The sequence below is a fragment of the Lissotriton vulgaris genome, chromosome 2_2, assembly GCF_964263255.1.
Source record: "Lissotriton vulgaris chromosome 2_2, aLisVul1.2, whole genome shotgun sequence".
Classification (NCBI taxonomy): Eukaryota; Metazoa; Chordata; class Amphibia; order Caudata; family Salamandridae; genus Lissotriton; species Lissotriton vulgaris.
The window spans coordinates 27,131,149-27,141,618 of record NC_141688.1 but is presented as its reverse complement, the minus strand read 5'-3'; positions in this window follow the sequence as shown (position 1 = coordinate 27,141,618).

The following is a 10,470-nucleotide window of genomic DNA, read 5'->3' as shown; positions in this document are numbered from 1 at the left end:
CCAGGTTTAGGTCTTTTGTGTCCCAGCATGAGGAGTCCAGTCCCTATGCTGAGGAGAAAAGTTTAATTTTAGGCCCTATAGCACTGCAGGAAAACTCGTTCAAAAGATGGCCAAGAGGGTGGGTGGATACTTCTTGAGCAATCTGCCTCCACATCATTTGAACCCAGGTGGGTGGAGAGATGAGATGGATTCCAGATGCCATTTAGATGGTAGGGCTAGAATACTTCAATTAGACATCCTGGAGTGAGACCTACATACTATTGAAAGAGTCTAGAATTAAATAATCTCTTTTTTACCATAGCGAGCAGGCAAAGCACTCTGGCCCTCATTTACAAGAGGCTGCGCCTCCAGTGTGTCACTTTTTATGACGATCGGTGGCGCAGGCCTTTGAACCACATCTGTGAGGTGACATAAAGCCACTCTGCATGACTTTGCATGGCCTGATAGAAGTGGAGTGTTGGACTTGGCCCTTCTGCCAGATCCCCCTGTGATCATGTCAGCGCGAGTGCCACCACGCTATTTACTTGTCATTGCGAGGGAGCCTACCCCTCAAATTCTGCCCCCGATAATAGCTGTCGCTGCCCGCGGCCCGCCTGACTGTGGGCAGGGCCGCAGGACGGAAGTCCTGAGTGCGGGCGGATGTGGAAAAACCAGAGAGGAGGTTGGGAGCCTACCCCGCCTCCTCGTGCCAGAATGGGAGGAAGCAGTGTGGAGAGGAATGGTGCCTGCCTGTGCGGGGCTCCCATGCTGAGGTAGAGCCCCGCCAGCACCAGCAAGTGCGGCCGAGACCCGAGGAAACCCTGCGGTATACGGGGAGGAGAACGGGAGCCTACCCTGCCTCCCCGAGTGGCCACTGAAGGACTGGGCTATTCTAAGGCCCAGCGGTGCCAGGGGACAACACCTGAAACCTTCGTGGGTTACCTGTTCCGGCGTACAAATCAAAGAGACACGGGACACTTCCTTCGGCATCAAAGATCGAGATTTATTTACTGCAGGGAACACAGAAGTCACAAGAAGTACAGCATGTGTAGGTTCTAGGAGACTGCTTCAAATTGCAACAGTGGATCGCTCCTTTTATACATATTTCCGTCATAGCACAACATGGCGAACAAAAGGTTACAACTCAGTTCCCACAGTAAACTTCAAAAGGGTTGCTTTCATGTATTCAGGATCCCGGAACATAATTACAGTAGCATCGCCGGTTCCCAACTGTAAAAGTATATTATCCCACCATTAAGTACATTCCATTTCGGCTGTAAACGAGTTTAAGGGAGAGTCAGAAACAGGTGCAAGGGAAGACAAAGATAGGCAACAGATTGAAAAGAGCGTAGGGGGGCGATATCAGAAAACATGATTGCAGGATCAAAGGAGTCGTGCTTAATGAATGCACAGCTGAAACAATAGACCGACACGGCAAGATGAGCCTCGAGTGGGGCCATCTGCCTTTGCAGTATCATCCCCCTCGTCATAAAGACACCCTCAAAGGAACACGTGTCTTCCGCAAGAGTTTGGGAATCCCAGGGTCACGAAGCGGACAGTGTCCGTTCGCTGGCTACTTGAGGGCAAGAGACAAAATGGATGCCGTATCTAAAATGGAACCCGTGGGTTCAGATGAAGAAACCCACGAAAAAGACGAACGGTTGAGGCCAGTGTAGCGAAAACGCGTACACCCACTAAACTCGTCATTTGCGGTTCATAGATACCAGACTCGTCCATATTCGAACAAGTCGAAAACACCATTATAATTGTCACGGAACCTCACCATGAGGAGTCCCGGGAAAAGAGGAAGTGCGGTCGATCGGCGAGGCTCCCCTAGCGGAGGGAGAGCCCCGCAGCCGTAGGTGAATGGAAGCGGAGGGGATATGAGGCACATTGCAGGTGCCCCGGCTGCCGCAGATCGGAGCCCCGGGTCCCAGGAGGGGGCCCGGGTGAAGCGATGGCCGGAGTCTCGCCAGAGAGGGAGAGTCCCAGAGGAGCGGGGCTCCCCCATGCATAGAGCCAGGGACCGAAGAAAGGATCCTACAGACCTCCGGTGAGTGGACTGCACACCGGCACCTTGCGAGTGCCTATTCCGTGAGCGGCCCCCGCCTGATAGGGGGCCGCTTCTACATTGGTGATCCGTGCCCTGACGGGGCCAAGAGGGGCCCGTCTTGGTCCCCGTGTCCTTGCTGGGGGTCGCTCCAACATTGGGCAAAGGAGTTTAAAGGGCCAGAGGGGCCTAGGGGCATTCCACTAGTTCTTCCCAGAGTGAGGCTGATCTCTACAGTGGTGCCGCAGTTGCGGGCCGCTGCAACAGTGATGGCATGTTTATTTAAAGAGCCAGATGGCTCCCAACCTTTGGCGATCAGTCCATGCCCCGGCCCAGATGGGCCCATGCTTTATTAGGGGGGCACAGTTGTTTTCAGAGCCTAGATGGCTCTGGCGCCTAGCCTACTCTCTAAGTACAGCGCCAGCGCGCTCCACAGTGTACTGAGTGCCTCATTTACTTTTGGAGCCCCGTGTGGCTCAAGCATTTGGCGCTGTTTTGTTCCAGAGGGCAAGTGAGAGCCCATGTCGCTGTTTGGACTTCACAGCTGCCAAGCAAGTAGTGGGCCGCTGCACTGTTTAGGATCTTTCCTTTCTAGGGGCATGTACTTCGCATCTACGAGCGAGATGCACTCCTTCATCCCTACCTTGGCCTTCCACAGCTGCGCAGCACTTAGTGCCAGCTGCAGCGTTTAGGCCCTGCTCTCACCCTCAGCTACCCAACAAGTAGTGGGCAGCTGCTATGTTTAGGTTCTGGCGCAGTGGCACAACATGGACCCTAAGGTGATTTATGTGCCTAATGTGATTTATGGACCATAATGAGATTTATGTGCCTAATGTGATTTATGGACCCTAAGGTGATTTATGTGCCTAATGTGATTTATGGACCCTAATGTGATTTATGTGCCTAATGTGATTTATGGACCCTAAGGTGATTTATGTACCTGATGTGATTCATGTGCTAAATGTGATTTATGTGCTAATGCTTTGGGGGTGTTAGGAAATGTACTGTGTGTCGTATGTGTTGCGCACCCTGTTCTGATACCTCTAGATATGGTTTATGCATAGGAGGTTGTTTTACCTGTTTAGGTTGGGGTTAGGAATATTATACTTCCCTGTGTGAGGTACGCCCCTAGTGTAAGGTTATACTTAGGTAGTAAGTGTCTAATGTAGTTAGACTGATGTGATACAGAGTATGACGGATTTCATGGTACAGGCTATTGCAAGGTACCGTGATTTACTAGCGTTTACTGGTTGTGCGGTTTATGGCCTATCTTACTTTTACAAATGTATCTAATGTACTATTTCTTTACCAAGTGCTTATTCCTGACAGTGGTCCATGTGGCCCTGTCCTGTGTACATGTCCCTTGTAAATATTGCCCCGTGCCCGTTGGCACAGTGTACATAATGTGCTTACTATTATAAGGTGGTTTGAGAATATAAAGGCTAGTTTAGATATAACCTTGTGTGGAGTTCCATTTGTGAGGGGCCCGGGACGATGTTGCTGGGGGGTGCGGGCGCAAATGCTTAACTTACAACGCCTCCGGGATCAGCCTTACTGCTCGTGTCACATTGCCAAGGGGGTGAGCAGGGGTTATCTTTGGAGTGTAACTCCCTTGCCCTAACTAGAGTAGTGGTCTCTGCCTGGCTTTGGCGCAAGCCTTAGCCAACCAGAGATCCCATTTCTAAAACTGGAAGCAAGCGGAAGGTTGAGCGATAACTGGCTCCACTACAAAACTCAGCGTTTTAGATAGTCACATGAAAAGGGATTATTTTTCTAAGTTTGTTCCAAATGTCATTTCTTTGGAAATGTGTTTCTGGTGCACTGTGAGTTAGGTGTCCGTAGCTCGGGAGGGTAGATCATCCACTAAGTGCAGTATGAGTTTTCTGGATTTCCCAGTAGGGGTGGTCCAGTGGAAGCAACAAAAGTGTGTGTCTGGCTTCACCAGTAGGGGTGGGATCCAGTGGTAGCAGCGATAAGTGTGTCCAGTGCATGTGTTCCCCGTCCCGTTCCCGGAGTAATGGTACCTGTGTCACATGGTGGTCAGGTTGAGAAATCAAGGGCGGTAGAAACTGTCTTACCAGTCTTGAGAGGGACTTGGGGAGGAATGTGTGATGTGCTGGATGAATGTGAACGTCCCATTCCCCATTCCCGGAGTAATGGTACCTGTGTCACGTGTGGTCAGGTTGAGAAATCAAGGGCGGTAGAAACTGCCTTACCAGTCCGAGGGGGGGGGGGGGGGTGGATGAATGGTGTGTTGTGCTGAATACCTGAGTGTGAGTTCTCTGAGATGGGGAGCTTGCTGAATACTTAGGTGTAAGTTCTCTGAGATGGGGAGCTTGCTGAATAATTGGGTGTAAGTTCTCTGAGATGGGGAGCTTGCTGAATCAGTGATACGTATGTCCATTGCATGTGTTCCCCGTCCCGTTTTCGGAGTAATGGTACCTGTGTCACGTGGTGGTCAGGTTGAGAAATCAGGGGCGGTAGAAACTGTCTTACCAGTCTTGAGAGGGGTTTGGGGATGAATGTGTGATGCGCGGGATAAATGTGAACGTCCCATTCCCCGATCCCGGCGTAATGGTACCTGTGTCACGTGTGGTCAGGTTGAGAAATCAGGGGCGGTAGAAACTGCCTTGCCAGTATGAGGGGGTGTGTGTGGATGAATGGTGTGTTGTGCTAAATACCTGAGTGGGAGTTTTCTGCGATGGGGAGCTTGCTGAATAATTGGGTGTAAGTTCTCTGAGATGGGGAGTGTTAGAAAAGGGATGCCTGGCTGGCCAGGGCTTGCGCCAAAGTCAGTCAGAGACCACCACTCCGAAGTCAGGGCAAGGGAGTTACACGCCAAGATAACCCCTGCTCACCCTCTAGGTAACGTGGCGCGAGCAGCAAGGCTAAACTTGGAGGCGATGTGAGTTAAGTATTTGCGCACGCACGCCAGCAACAACACCCAAGGCCCACCTCAAAGGAAACTCCACACAAGGTTATATATAAAAATAGCCTTTGTATTACACCAAAACACATTAGATAAAAACACACACTTTACAATGTGCCAACAGGCACGGGCAGAATTTACAGGGGATATATACAAGACAGGGCCACCTGGACCACTGTCAGGAATCAGCACTTTTAGAACTTAGAATACAATACTTGTAGGCCTAGAACTTAGAACATAACAGAAAATCACTGTAGCACAAAATATCACACAACCAGTAACTACTGGTAATCAGGTAAGTACCACCTACGCAATCCTAACCACCTTAGGAACAGGTCACGCAGGGAACCAGGACCTCACTAGCACCACCTGTACTAGCAAGAACAACCAACTAAATATCACCATACATTAAGGGGTATAGACCTGGGGACAAAACACAATATGCATAAACATACATTCAGAGGTGCAGGGAAGGAAAACACATGATGTATCAACAACACATTCAGCGGTGTAAGGAACACATGACGCATCAACAGATGTTCAGCGGTGTAAGGAACAAGGCACATGATGCATCTACAACACATTCAGAGGTGCAGCAAAGAACACTTCGCATAAATCACCTTAACACAGAACTTCCATCAAACGTTCAGGGTCCAGGTAGCGCCACTGCGCCAAAACCTAAACGTAGCAGCTGCCCACTACTTGCTGGGCAGCTGAGGGACAGAACAGGGGGCCTAAACGCTGCAGCTGGCACTAAGTGCTGCGCAGCTGGGGAAAGGCCAGGGATGAAGGAGTGCGTCTCACTCCTAAGTCCATAGAACAAGTTCCTAGTAAAGAAAGACCTAAACGGTGCAGCTTATGGGGCCAACGTGGGAGTCCCCCCTCTGGGGACTCGAAATCAATGAGTGCCCCTTGAGCCTCTCCTAGGCTCTTACTTCAACGAAATGGCGCCACGAGCCTCTCGGGCTCTTCAAACAACTGGGGCGCTGCTGAGCCTCTCTCAGGGCTCAAGAACAATATGGGCTGGGGCTGGGAGCCTTCTCTCAGGCTCTAAGAAGGAATGCCCCTGCACGTTGGAGTCCCTCATGGACTTGAAAGTAATCAGCTGCGAGCCTCTCGGGGCTCGGAATCAACAAGGGACCTTGAGCCTCTTGTGCCCTTGCAGCAAAATGCCTCCTGGTGTCGGAGTCCCACTCAGGGGACTCAGGATCGGAAACTTGCCCCCAGGGTGCTGCCACTGGACGATGGAGCAGCCCTCTGCCATCCGGGGCCGCTCTTGCACGATGGGCTGCTGTGGCGGGGACTCCTCTCACTGGCTGCGGCTGTTCTAGCGCTGCTCCGGTCTGCAGGCTCTCTTGCTGGGCAGCGGACGGGGCTCCTGGTCCTGCCCGCGCCGCTATTGGCCGGCCGAAAATCACTTCCGGGTCGTCGCGGGCAGCGCGGCGGCCCTTCTCAGACACCGCAGGCGGGGGATGAATTAACCGAGGGGTGGGCTTCCTCGAGTTAAAGGATAACGGGGATGAGCTCCCAATCTCTAGGCAATGCCGGGTGGGCACCGGCTGTAGATTGCGAAAGTCGGCAAAATAGCGGAGTGGGCTCCCGCGCCGATCCTCACGCAAAATGCATGCAAAGAAATGCCGGGTGGGCACCGGCTTCACAAATGAAGCGCTCTCAGCGCGCTGTAGCAGAAGGGAAGCGCTCCCAGGCGCTTAGTAGGCAATCCAGCGCTCTCAGGCGCTAGAAGGACAAAACTCAGCGCTCCACAGCGCTAGAGCAAAGAAATAGCGCTCCCAGGCGCTTTAGGGAATTCCACAGTCCGGCAAAGTCCTTTAGGAGTCCAGGGGCTGGGCAGGGCCCAGGGAGGCAAGCCTTCCCCCGGGCCCCAGCAGCAGCATGCCCCTGGTCAGATTCAAGTTGGGAACAAGAACATTTTCATGGGGTCACAGCCCCTCTTTTATACACCTTTTCCTTTGTCTTCAGGTGCAGGGTGGGGGGAGAACCAGTCGCAGCTGGTTTGTGAGTACTGTTGATGGGCTCAACCATCCTCTCTATTCACTGGCAGGGCTTGTGTCATTAGACGCACCACAGGGGGCGGAGCCAGCATAATGGGGGGAAAACCCAGCCTCATTCAGGACACAGGTGCAGCCCCTCCCTCACATCAGCATGCTAATCTCTCCATTCACCACCAGGGCAGACCCACACAGACTCCTGGAGCCTGGCATCCCAGCCAGCTCCAGCCAATCACACGCCAGGCATATTTTACACTAATCTGCCAACTCCTAGAAGTGGCATTTCCCCACTAGATAAGAGACTGTGTGTTAGGCGTGACCATGGGTGTAGATATGACACCCTTGAGCATCCATTTTGTAGGAAATATTTGCCTCACACACCCGAATGGGTGTCATGCTTCATCATCGGCGTTGCTCCTCGTCGGAGAGGCGGTGCAATCCCCGACGGGCTCACCTCAAAGAGGGGCTCTTTGACCGAGATCTTTTCTTCCAACAGCCTAATGGTGAAGTGTGGGTGTGTGGGCAATGGAGTAAGGGAAAGGTGATTTAAAATGTAGTAGGGGGTACCACAAAGTACTACTTTATTCTGGGGTTCTCCCTCTACGGTTAAAAACGTGAAACCAACTACCTAAGTACCACTGAGTTAAGTGTGGTGGGACTCGGTGAAATTGGATATAAACATGGTCAACATGTTTCTCGCACAAGGAATTTTCTGCGATTCTTCAGGACCTAGAGTGTGTACTATGCAGTCATACAACAGCATGCAGGTGTCATGTGTGTAAATGCAAGCACTATCGGATTATTTTACCTCTGTCAGCATATCCTCTGCCTGGATTGGAGAATAAAATCATGTAAACAAGGTTAATTTACATTGGGACAAAGTAAAGAACTCAGGTGTGATCACGCCAAAGTCACACACAGGGTGTCATGCCAGTGTTGGACAATTCCATGTCTATGTCTACTAACTATAGTGAACTAAAGCTGCCAAAAGGCAGCGTGCAGTGAGCACTACTAGGAACCTACTAGACAGAGGCTACCCCAGGAGAGAAGTGACCATGGCCCAGAAAAGAGCTAGAAATAACAACCGTGAAGCCTTACTTGAACAACGGGAAGTGGCACCGATTGAGAACCAACCAATGACTTGTGTCACGACCTACAATCCAGGGTCCAATAAGATCAAAAGTGTTATCAAGCGGCACTGGGGCATTCTCAACACTGGCAGTCTTAGCTTCGAGATACCCAGATTTGCTTTCAAAAGATCTCAAAATGTAAAAGACATTCTGATCAGCACAAGACCGAAAGCACAAAAGAAGGTAACCCTACAGACCCTGTGGAATTTACCTCCAGTCAGAGGCCATTACCCCTGTGGATCCTGTGGAGTATGTACCTTTACAGACATACATAAAACCATCCAATTAAGTGACACCTTCAGCTGGGAAATAAGGGGCCATACTAACTGTAATACCTCCCACTGTATTTACATGATCACTTGTACATGCGGATTGCAATATATTGGGATGACAACGCGCCCTATTAAAACCCTCATTATAGAACACTGCAGTAATTTTCGCTGCAAGAAGACTAACACCAAAATGTGCAAACACTTTCTTGACCTGAATCATACTCCAGACTCACTGAAATGGCTTGTGTTGGAATCCAGCCCTAATTGCCAGAAATCCCACAAATGATGTTAGTACTAGCCGATAAGAGAGCACCAACTCTATATCAGGCCCTCTGTTTAAACATTTGTTAATGTTCCTTACCGCCAGGTAAAAACCTTGGGTAAAGAACTGTAAAACCATTCTAATGCTCCCCTCGTCATGGGAGACGCCTCCCATGGAGAGGAGAGCATTACTTTTTTTCTTTTCAAAAAGAAAATCCCCTTTTGGGATTTTTTTTTCAAAAAGGAAAATTGAATACTGTTTAGTTCAGGGATGCATCAGTCCGACACAGCCCTGCAGAAAACAGTAAAATGCATTGACAGGAACTGCTGTGACAGTGATTTCTGCCAATGCCTTTATAAATGACCGCCTTCTAGGTGGTTGTTTATGAATCTGGAGGGCGGAGTATTCTTGGCCTAGCAGACGTACAATGCTGCGCCAGACCAATGGAGAATACCATGTCGGTCAGAATGTAAATCAGTCCCTAAGTGCATTTCATTCCCTGGTGATGGAGCAAGTGGGTTGAGCATGGTCTTAGGAAGGCTAGAGGCCAGCTCATGGCATCTGTCAATGAGGTGGACTGGGGTTTGCATTGAAGTGTGGAATGTGGTGGATGAGAGGATTGGTTTTCACCTGTCCAGGAAGCTGATTTGATAAATGGCAGTATCTTCTTTTTTGTTGACATGGTAATTGAAGGGGACGCCCAGGAAATTTGCCAACTGGACAGTAGAAGATTGCAAACTGTCATCATTGATGAAAACAAATTCTATTTTAGTTGGGCTGAGCTGTAGGCAAAAATTATATATATATATATATATATATATATATATATATATATATATATATATATATATATATATATATATATATATATATATATATATATATATATATATATATAGGAGAAGTGTATACACGTAGAATTTCAGATGCTAATTGTTAGTCACTGAGAATATTTTAAGATAAAGTAGGCTAAAGGCTGCAAGTAGATGTGAAATATCTTAGAAGTGAGGATGGATTCAAGGGCCCAATGTTGGAGCAAGAGGTTTGCATTATCCATAAGAGTTCTTATTTTATGCTTTATTAAGAAATTTTTAAGAAATATATATATGTTTTTAGTTTATTTTGTTTGTGCGTCATTTTCTTTGAGTATGACTCCATTTCAACATAATGTGAACAGTGCTCCATGGAAATGTGGTATTTGATTGTACCTGGGAGGTAGAGAGATTAAGAAGGATTCATGCTGTGAAAACCTGCTAACAACTACATTGATCTACCTGTTCACCAATACAGGAAAGAGGGAACATTGTTTTAGATTTTGCGCTCTCAAGCCGGGAGGTCTTGCTATCCCTTCGCTCTTGCCGAACCTTTTTAAAAACATTTGCGTTATTTAGACTTTATGTTATTTGACTCTGCTTGATTAATAAGCTTTTAACTTTGGACACATGGCTTAGACCTTGTAGAGATCTCTCCCCCCCCCCCTCGCTGCCTGGCCACTCTCAGCCGAGCATCGACACTGAGAGCCGGTCTCGGGTAAGCGATCTGAAAACAGCGGGCATATTGGGTGTGGGTTAGCGCTGTAACGCGCTCTAGCTGCACATTTAAGGGGACGGTCATGCCTCCGTGCAGCAGACGCGATCAGCGGACGCGCCTGACCTGCGCCGGAGTCCGCGATCGGACGGGGCGAGGAGCCACAATCCCTGGTTCTCTGAATAATACCTCAGTGACATATAGCAATACTACCTTACATATGCTACGACCAACTGAGAAGACGACTTGTCAGCATACATTGGATCCTGCAAAGCCCCCTTTACTATGCCGTCATTGCCATCGGCATTTCAA